This window comes from Malus sylvestris, chromosome 5, assembly GCF_916048215.2.
Source record: "Malus sylvestris chromosome 5, drMalSylv7.2, whole genome shotgun sequence".
NCBI classification, from domain to species: domain Eukaryota; kingdom Viridiplantae; phylum Streptophyta; class Magnoliopsida; order Rosales; family Rosaceae; genus Malus; species Malus sylvestris.
In genome coordinates, this window is record NC_062264.1 from 12,198,183 (window position 1) to 12,209,631 (window position 11,449).

An 11,449-nucleotide genomic window follows, 5' to 3' on the forward strand; every position below is an offset into this window, starting at 1 on the left:
AATGGAATTTGTTGGAGAATGCGTTGGAGGAAATTTCAAGTTTTGAAGACTTTTGGATTTTTTGAGTCATGTTGGAGATAAGTTTGGTGATCACTTTTGCGTTTGTATTTTGGTATCCAAATTTGAAGCTTGTAGTTGATTTGGAAGTTTGCTAATTTCTAACCAAGGTGGGATCGTTGGGTTTTACGGCTCAAAATTAGGATGATGCAGAAATTAGGTTTGTGTTACCTATTTTTGCTTGGTGCCTATTTGGGTTTGGATTTGACTTCTTGGTTGGATTCCTTGCTTGGTGGAGAGATTTCGTTAATACCTATTTGATTAGGATTTGGGTTTGCTTCCTATTAGGATTCCTATGTAAACTTAAATCCTATGCTCTATAAATAGGACCTTGGGGTTAGTTTATTTTGTGTAATTTTTGTGTGGCTCATTCATGTAGCAATTTGGTGAGAATCAATTGTGAGTTTGTGAGTTAGAGAGCAATTTGGGAGAATCTTCTCCATTAGTTTTGGGTTCTTTACTTGTTTGGTTTAGGGTTTGTAATTTGTGGGAATTGGATTGTAAGAGTTTAAACACTCTTTTGTAATCTTCGTTTGTTTAGTTAAATCTCTTGTGTTCTTTTAAGATTGTTAGCTTTTGTATACGATGTTGATATTTGGTACTTTGTTAGAATCCGCTTCTATTTGCGCATGAAGGTACAACAAAAACAATGTGGACGAATGTGGTATAATCATCTTAGTGAGTATATGATCAAGAAAGGATATACTTATAATGTCATTTTCCCTTGTGTGTTTATTAAGAAATAAAACTCTAGATTTGCTATAATAGCAGTGTATATCGATGACATGAACTTGGTTGGAACTCCTGAAGAGCTCAACAAGACTGTTGAATATGTAAAAAGCGAAATTAAAAATGAAAAACCTTGGGAAAACAAAATATTGTCTCAGCATGTAGATCGAGCATTGTGCTATAATGGAATTTTCGTTCATCAATCAGCTTACATTGAAAAAGTCCTAAAGCGATTTGACCTAATCCACTCAACACGCCAATGGTCATTCAGTCTCTTGACATTAAGAAAGATCCATTTTTCCTGAAAGAAGATGATAAGATGGTTCTTGGTCCAGAAGTACCATATCTTAGTGTAATAGGTGGTTTATTGTATTTAGCACAATATACTCTACCATATATAGTTTTTTCAGTCAACTTGTTAGCAAAGTGTAGCACTCTGCTCCAACAATTTAACATTGGAAAAGAGTCAAAGATGTTTTACGATACCTTCATGGGACGACATACATGGGCCTCCTCTACTATGAGAAATTCACAAACGACAAGAATCTTGTTAGATATGCAGATGCTGGTTTTCTCTCCAATCCGCATAAAGCCCACTCACAAACTGAATATGTGTTCACGTATGGAAATCCATCAACTTCTTGGCACTCAACAAAGCAAACATTAATTACTACATCTTCCAATCACTTGGAAATACTTGCTCTACACGAAGCTAGTCTTGAATGTTCTTAGTTAAGATCAATGATCCGGAATTCATGTGGCCTATCTTCAAAGATAGACACTCCAACTATCATTATGAAGATAATGCAGCATGTGTTGCCCAAATGAAGGAAGGATTCATAGGACAATAAGATTAAACACATATCTCTGAAGTTTTTTAGTACATGCTTTACAAGACCAAAATTATTGAAGTTAGACAAATTCGTTCCAATGAAAATCTAGCAGACTTATTCACCAAATCTCTACCAAAGTGTACGTTTCAAAAGCTAGAGCATGGTATCGGATTACACTGGCTCAATCAGCCATGTTGAAGAATGTGAAATCAGGGGGAGATACAAATCAGGGGGAGCATCCAGGACACATGCATGTATCCTTTTTTCCCTTTGACTAGGATTTTTCCTATCAAGGCTTTAACGAGGTAGCTTAAGCATACTTAACACTATATCAATAATCCAAGCAAAGTTGTACCCTTTTTCCTATGCTATTATTTTTTCCACTAGGTTTTTCCTACCAAGGTTTTAATAAGGCAACTGATGTTGATATGTAGGCATCCAAGGGTGAATGTTGTAAAATTTAATGTGAATGCACACATGTGATTGTATGAGGAAGCAAACCAAAATAGGTATAATCTTATTCTACACTTTCCTATCTTCATTTTGATATATTATGGGTCGAATTTGGTTAGGAAACAATTGAGTTACAAAACTTAGAAAATTGCCCAAATTTCCAGCCAAGAGCTCTGGGACACTTAACGGAGTTTTTAACGGAATGACCAAAATGATAGATGGTGGACAATCTCAGGGACCACTTCTATTGATTTGAAATCTCAGGGACCAAAGTAAGGAGTTATGCAAATCTCAGGGACCATTTTGGCTAAAAAGCCAAAATAAAATAAAAGGAAGTACACCATATTAGTTGAAAGTATAATATATTGAAATATACATTAACCTGAAACCCTATCATCTAGAGAATGTCAATAACAAAAGTAGTCATAGAGGAAAGAGGAAGAAAGAGAAACACTTACTTTTCCTCCTCTCCCTTTCACTCCATGTTCTCTTTTTCTAGTCTATTCTATTGTGTTGAATAATAAACTCTTTTTTTTCTGTGCAATCGCCATTAAAAGTCAACACCAGAAAGGGGGCACGCATGGGTCATGGGTAGAGTAAGATTTTAGGTCGATGACCGCCAGCCATTGTTGTTTCTTCGTTCTCATCCCATTCCTACAGTCATTGTAGAAAAGTTAGGTGATCAAATAAATTTAAAATTGGATAATTACACAAAAAGAAAGTGAGATTGATTATCTATCAGTAGTCAGCTAAAGATGTCGTAAGTGTGAAGTGTGAATAGATGAGTAAGGGCTATGTTTAGTAACATGATTTTACTTATAGTAAGATAATTCATGAATCGATAAGAAAGAGAAACAATGAATGACCTGTAAGGACGTGACAACATGTTATAATAAGATCACACGTCTACATTTATAACAAACACCCAAAGACATTGCACAAGCTAACGCAAAGGCGCAATTCGGGCCCAATCAGACAATAGGTTGTGATAGCAAGATTTTAAGAGACAGTTCAGTGACTCATTAACTTCACACATTGTTATTTGCACTTTATTACATGCACATGATAGCAAGTGTGAAGGTTCACAAAAATATTAGCCTTATCACATATTGGTATCGGTCTCTCTAATAGATATGAGACTCACTTGTGTTGATGAGCCCTATTTTTATAGAAAGATGATACAAATGATGATACAAATATATAATAATTGTAGCATTACTCAAAGGTGTAATCATAAAACTCAGCACTATAATCGTAAGTAAAATTGCTCATTATAAGTTATATATAACTTCTTTCCCGTTTTCTGATGTAAGATTTTTGTATTCTATCAACATGTTTAAATTGTTACTTAGTATTACCGTCAAGTGGTATTCCTTTTCACTTGAAAGTAAGAGGTTTTAGGTTCAAATTTCGTGGATGACGAATTCGATACTAAATTAGATTATCCATTGTGTGGTTTAGCCGAGCTCTTCCTTCTTTTAATGTAAAAATATGGATGTACTAAAAAAAATTGATTAGTTTATATTGGGTTAAGATTTGTAGTCCCCTTGCTGTTTAGAAGTTTTTCTTTTGTTAACTTTAGCTCATTCTAACTTGGGCCTAAACTTGGTTTCGGGTCTCATTACGAAGCTCCTCCAATGTCCATTTATGTAATACTCATTTTGTTTAAGGAGTTCCACTTCCATGCTATGAAGCATTTAATGTTATGAGTATTAGATTATCTAAATTTATGAGAGCATAATTAAAACAATAATCCAAACAAATATAGGTCATCTAATGCTCATAACATTTAATGTTATGTAACATGCAAGAATTTTCCTTGTATTAGACCTTTTGTCCATTGCACTAAAATTTTGAAAAGAAAAAATGGAAAAAAGCTGTAGTAGAGTAGGTTTAGAGGTTGGCCTTCAGCTCCTGTCACGATTTCTTAATTCTTCTGCAAATTATAAAAGAAAAAAAAGTGTAAGAAATTGAGTTAAACACCAGCAACAAGTTAACATTTGTTAAATGTTTAGGTTGGCAAAAACTCAAATGTAAAACGAAGCAGCCCATGCAAAGAATTAATTTTACCCTAACATTTCATCCCAAGCCGAAAACAAGATAGCTGGTGTGGCAGACCATCTTATATTAGAAAAAGAAAGAAAAAACATATACATTTCGTTTCGTGCCATATATAACTTAGTTAAATTAGTTAATGTTTTGTTAGCAAATAAAAAACAATCATGTTGTTTGTGTCACAACATTGAATCGGTGAAAGAATCTGAAGCATGGTTGTCATATGGTGCCATTACAATGTGGTCCTATATATGTGCGATGAGTTTCAGTTGATAGATTCTCTCATGCAATTAAGATTTAGTCACAATGGTGTTATCGTCAAATAAATGTTTGTCATGCGTTGAAAAAGTGAATTATCCATTCAATAAACGATTGACAAGCGGTAAATTAGTGACATTAGATAATCTCTCCTTAACTTGCTTTATTTGAGGGACATTCTTATAAGGCTCACTTTACATTGTATTTTAACAAACCGAACTATCTAATTTTTAAGTTTTTAAAGTCAGGAGAGGCTTTGGGGAATTTCATCATGCCAATGTCCACAATCAAGCAAACTCACCAGCTCGAAACATTGATATCGGGACCTCCCGTATTTTTTTGTTTATTGAAGAGACATAGTCTGCATCTTTACCAATGGGCCACTTTACGTGGTTGTGTCCGTTTAATTGACCTAATATATGCACACACCTTAACGAGAACTTGATAAAAAAGCGCCCAGTTCAACGGGTGATGATTTCTCACCATTGATAAATAAAGGTAAGTTAGAAAGATAATCTATTTAAATTAGGAAACTGTTATTAGCACTTCAAATATTTCATTTTATACTCTCCTTACATATTACTTTTCTTTGTAATTATAGAAAGTTTGGAGTGCAAAATAAGATTTTTGGAGTGGTAATAACAATTCCCTTAAATTTTATTTTGAAAATTATATAAGAACTTGAATTATTATTTAAGTGTTCATTAGCAAACTTATTTTACATCAGTGCCGCATCACATAATTTACAAATATAATTTAAAAAATTGATCTATCAGCATTACTCGAATAAATAACGATACAAGTAAAGCAGGCAATGCATTCATAATTGCGAGTCATCCTCACATGTGTGGGCAACCATAACAACTATTATCAAAATGTTAATAAACAACTGTTCACTATTTTTTATTTAGTCACTTCGTAATGTATTTCAATCATCCAACCGTATAACTTTTATATTTTACTTTGAATGTTATGTCTATCAAAAATCATCTAAATCTGAAAACTATATGACCATTGGATTAAATATAGTGTTACTTTGCATAGCCGTATTCGTCCATTTGTTCACCATAAATAAATGTCTAAATGATCTTGGATTTGTCTAATTTTTTACAAGGTTAATCTATGAATCATGTACTCAAAACAGACGATTCGAATTGTTAAAATACATTACAGAGTGACCACACAAAAACTTGTATCAACTGTGTATCAAAAATGTGTATTTTCGGATCCTAACCATTGTATCCCCAAGCACAACTTAATTTACACAGATGAAAAGAAAATAGACCCATGAATGTAAGACTTTAGTATATTGAACATTTAGCCAAGATTCCAAAAATATCTCAATCCATAAAAATAAAAAATGAGAAATTCAATTCATGTATACCCTGTTCAGACCAAGTTTAGTGACAAATTCCTTAACCCAAAATGGTTCACTAGCTGTACAAAGACACTTCAAATTTGAAAAGACATCTCACACTGCTTTTCCTCACTTCAACTAATGTTCTAAAAGGCAATCGCGTAAGTAAGGTTTTTCATGGATAACTTGTCATGGACAAAAGTTTTGAGGTGTGACACGTAGCCTCACAGACCTAAATTATATATATATATATATATATATATTGTATGTCATATATATAGGGTGTCGATTTAGTCCCTGAACTATCACATCAATGAAAATTAGGGCCTTGGATCATTTTTTCGATAAAATAAGTCTCTAAATTCATTAAAAATTACTAATTTCATCCCTACTCTTATATCCAAATCTATTTTATCTAATTTTTCGTCAACTTAAGTTACTTGACATACTTTAAAGTATAATATTGTGGAGCCAAAAATATTCATAAGGTGACACGTGGATTTTTGGATAAAAGAGGACAAAAATACCCTTGAGGCATACCAGGATTCCTACGCACGAGCAGCGGGCAATCATCTATTAACCAAGTCAAAAATGCCCAAAGAAGGTAGCAAATAAAAGTTATTTCATCCATATACTCCACAAGGCAACCATTCCAAACATTCCATTTAAATTCGATTAATTAGTAGAATCCCGGAGGTTGCTGTCTGAATGCACTTTGTTGTTGGGTTTGTTAGGGCTCCCTGTATTTGAAATTTGGATGATCTCTCCAACCTGGATTGTATGTATTCGAGAACGGATCATTCCTTGGTTGGTTTTGACTCCCAAAACCCATGGCGTTGGCGGATTCCCACCCTCTGTTCTCGATCAATTGAGGGCACTTATCTGTGAGATGTCCATTCATTGAGCACACACCACAAGCAGCTACACTTTGTTCCTTTGGTTTTTCAACCACCTGTGAAAGAAGAGTAGTAAGATTAGCCATTTGATTTTGAAGTTCGGAAATAGCACTTACCTCATTAACTTGTTGCTGCCGTGGGTTGTCTCTTTGACCAACGCCTTCATATTGTTAAGCATTCAATGCTCGGTTAGCAATTAAGGTCTTGGCAGCCATGGGTGTTTTGTCCACCAAAGCTCCTCTCGCTGAGGCGTCTAGCATTTGGCGTTCAATTGGTAGAAGCCCTTCGTAGAAATATTGAAGAAAAAGCTCCTCCTTCATCTGGTGTTGTGGACATAAAGCAACAAAGGTTTTAAAACGCTCATAGTAAGTGGGAAAGGATTCACCTTGGTTTTGTTGAATGCCACTAATCCTTTTGCGCAGTAGAATGAATCGAGAAGTTGGGAAAAACTTCTCAAAGAATGCTCGTTTCATACTCTCCCATGATGTGACAGTTCTGAGGGCCAGCTCATACAACCAATCTTTAGCCTTTTCCAAGAGAGTAAAGGGAAAAGCCTTCATTTTCAGAATGCTCCCATCAACATTCACAGGGGTCATGCTCGAACAAACAACCTCGAACTCCTTCAAATGTTTATTAGGATCTTCCATGGACAACCCATGGAACTTAGGAATATGGTGCAATAAACTGCACTTTAATTCAAACTCGTCGGTCTTGTTTTGGGCCGCCCTTGGATATTGAATGCATAAAGGCAGAGCATTGTCCAATCCCGAAGCGGAAAGCTCCTTGATTGTTCGATTGTCTACTGCCATATCTTGGACTTCTTCAAAAGTCCTTGTCATGGCCTCCTCTTGCTCTTCTACTTTGTCTTCTTCAAGATCTGGTGCTGGTTGAGATGATTGGGGTTCTTGTTGATTCCTCGCTCGTCTCAAAGTTCGTTCAAAATCGTCGTCAAAGTCAAAGATGTGCTTATGAACAGGCTGAGAACTTCGAGTCATAAACCACCTAAAATAAGAAAACAAGTAAAATCAGCAACTAGGAACAAAAACACATGAAAATAAACAAAAAGAAATAATAAGGGATTAGCAAAGTTGCTAATCCCCGGCAACGGCGCCAAAAACTTGATGCGAAAATTATCCTAACACACAAATTTAACCCTCTTTTGACAATTGTAGAACAAGTATAAGTAGTGATCGTTCTAGACCGGGGATTAGGAGGGCTTGCTAATAACCTCTAAACTGACTCAAAAACATAAAACTAAATTTAAAAACACTTAACAAGACTCACAAGACTCAAAGCAAACTTAAAATACTCAAAACAACTTAAAACAACTAAATAAACTTAAACTAGACACTAGGAATGACTTTGGACGAAAATTGACTTTTACTTGAATCAAAACATTTAAAAACACAAATTAAAACAGATTCTAACTAATTAGACACACTAAAGTAAAGGGGGATTGAGTTTTGGACGAAGTTGAAACAAACAAACAAGTATGAAAAACTAGACAGATTGTAAAACAAATTTGAGAAATAAGATGATGGATGGGATAGCTAGAGGCTTTTTCTCCACACATGACATGTATGCAAATAACTTAATTTCCAGTTACTACTTCATTGAATTATAAACGACAATGCTCCAAATTAACCGTGACATCACTAGTTAATTCTCAGATTTTCCTTGTTTTATTGGATTGGATGACATCATTCGACAACCCAAAACATTCTTCTAAAGTTCCCTACATGACATCATAATAGAGATACAATCAAAGATCATTACGTTTAATGAAAATCATAAGCATTGAAAAAGCACTTGCAACTATGACATCATGTCACTCATGCTAGGAATTGAACTTAACGTGATCGTTTATAAGCGACCTTCACTACATGTGAATATAAGTTTGTAACGATTATGTGAAACTTCCTTATATTCTAGCAACGGATTTATGCATGCCAATTAAGTGTCGACCCTTAATTAACAAATACAAATAAGTTATCAATCAAATAGTTAAGCCAATTGCATTCACGATTCAAGAGTTCATAGGAATTTATCAAATTATATTGCACACATAATCATGGCTTTGAAATCACCCCTAGCCAAGAGGGTTTTAGCCACTCATATTTACAACAAAACGAAAGGAAATGAATTTAAACATTAGAAACAAAAGAAAGAAACCACCTAAACGCTCCAACGATTCAAGTTGGACAACAAGCACGTCCAAGCACTTTCCTTCCCTTCCTTTGCTACGGCACAAGGTGTTGGTGAGTGTTTGAAGGTTTGTTTGTATGGAGGAATGGATGTGAAGATGAATGGATGTGTTTGGATGAAGGTTGTGTTGAAATGGGAGTGAATGATCTAACAAAGTATGAACTAAATTTATGTTACACACACTTCCTTTTATAGAGGAAGTGCATGGCAATGGAGGGGAATATGGAGTGGTGTAGCAATTGAGTGCAATGATTCAATGTAATGATGCATGAAATCTGAAATGATGGAGGGAACAAGGAATGGTGTAGCAATTGAATGCAATGAGTGGTGTTTGAAATGATTCAAAGGTGAAAGTGAAGTGATGATGCAAAGCATAGGGGTAAAATGGAGTGGTGTTGCAGCTAGGGAACATGAATGATTGTGCACATGGTAGAGAAAGGAAAGGGAGGTGGAATGATGCAACAAATGAGTCCATGGAGGGAACATGGATGATGATGCACGGCATAGGAATCTAAAGGGAGTGCAATGGTGGTGCATGGCAATGATGGAAAGGTGAATGGTGGAGTGACACCCCTTTGTGGCTGAGCTCTTTGTCATTTTTACATTAATTCTTCTTTCTCTTTAACACATTCCTAGCCTTTTTAGTCTTCAATTTCGTCCATCCACCTTGCTCCATACATGTGATATTCATTCCAAGCCCAAAACTGCTCCAAAATGCACCCAAATGCATCTTATTGCTTCATAAGGCCTATGGACCTACAAACACACAAAAATAGCTTAAAATACATAATTAACTAAGAAATAACAACATAAATGCATGAGAACAAGCTAACTCAGTCGCATAAATATGCTCTATCAAAGCCCTTTAAAATGCCCCCAACATTCATTGAAAGGTTCCCCATCATGTTGTGCAAAGTTGAAGGTTTGCCTCAAAGTAGCTATATTTTGAGTAGAGAAAAACTTATCGAAAAATTTCCTAGCTACAGCATCCCAAGTAGTCAGCAAATCAAGTGCTAAAGCCATTAGCCAACCCTTAGCTTTATTTTTAAATGTGTAAGGAAAAACTCTCATCCTCATATTTGCTTCACTCATTCCCTGAAAAGGTAAACCACTCACAACATTATAGTATTCCTTAATATGAGTTAATGGATCATTATGTAAACCATAAAAAGAAGGAATCATATGAAAATGTGAAAATTTGAGATCATTTGGAAGTCTTGTCAAACTTTGGGGGAATATCCAAAAGTATATTCACTTGATCTTAATGTACTCGTTTTCCCTCCGATTAGGAGCATTTTTCTCATTGGTTTTTGCTACCTAACTAGGTTTTGACAAAACACCCATCCTAGGTTGGTCATACCCCTGTGAGCTCTTCTACTTGCATCTAGAACACGTTTAGTTTTGACTTAATGCAACTTCTCACTTTTCTCCTTAGTCTATGGGTTTTTATCCCACCTTGGGTTTTACCGTAGCGAAGTTTTGTGAGTTTTACCTCTTATGCATTATTTCGTTGATTTGAGACTAGCATTCGCTCATTGTGCCGACAGATTCATCAACTGAACTTCCTTCGTCACTAAAGACCTGATGCGACATTTACTTGAGCATTTACATACTCAAGGGTGAGTGTTGCAGTTCTATTAGATTAGGAATGTGATTATGTAAATCCTAGTATATTTGGGATATCTTTAGAAGATTCTCTAGGGTTAGATATTATCCTATTAGAGTTGTAATCCTATTAGGATAAGGAATTGACCTTTCCTACTACTATAAATAAAAGCACAATGGGGTGAGATAACACACACCTCACAAATACACATCTCTCTCTTCTCTCTATGTGCCGCTACCCGTTAACACGATATGTAAGCGACACAAAAATAATGGGTTTCGGGTCGACACGATAACTAATCGGGTCATTATCGGATCACACGATAAGAACCGTTAATAATGGGTCCTTACCAGGTTTGCACGAGGGTGACACATGGGTAATTCGTTTCGACACGTTAATAAATTTATTTTGATGATTTTAATTTTAATTTTTTAAACTACTAAAAAAACTTACCATAAAATACAATAGTCATACTGTATTTGTATATTGTATATTAAATATATATTATTGTATTATTCTGCTATATAAATTTAAAAAATTATAAAACACATTAAAAATCTATAATAATTAACAAGTCTAAAAATGTGAAAAAAAATAGCAAACGCTCATGATCGCATCCTCTACGCTTTGAGGATGGGTACATCGCCGTTTGAATTTTTAGAACCATACAAACCCTCATGAATAGTATTTTTAAGGGAGTTCTAAACAAATAAAATTCATAATAATTAATGTACAAGTCTGAAAAATGTAAAAGAATAAATAAACGCTCGTGATTGCATCCTCAACCTTGAGACACAACTCTCTTCATTTCACATATCCTTGTACATTTGGTATTTTGTAGTAATGTAGTAATGTTTTTTCATTAGGTTCTTACTTTGGGGTATGTAATACATGAAAGACAAGTGTTTGTTTGTTTGTTTTTTTTTTTTTTTTAATTTTAGTTTATGTTTTGAAATAATAGGTATGTGACAATGTGGTATGCATATTTAGTATTATGTTA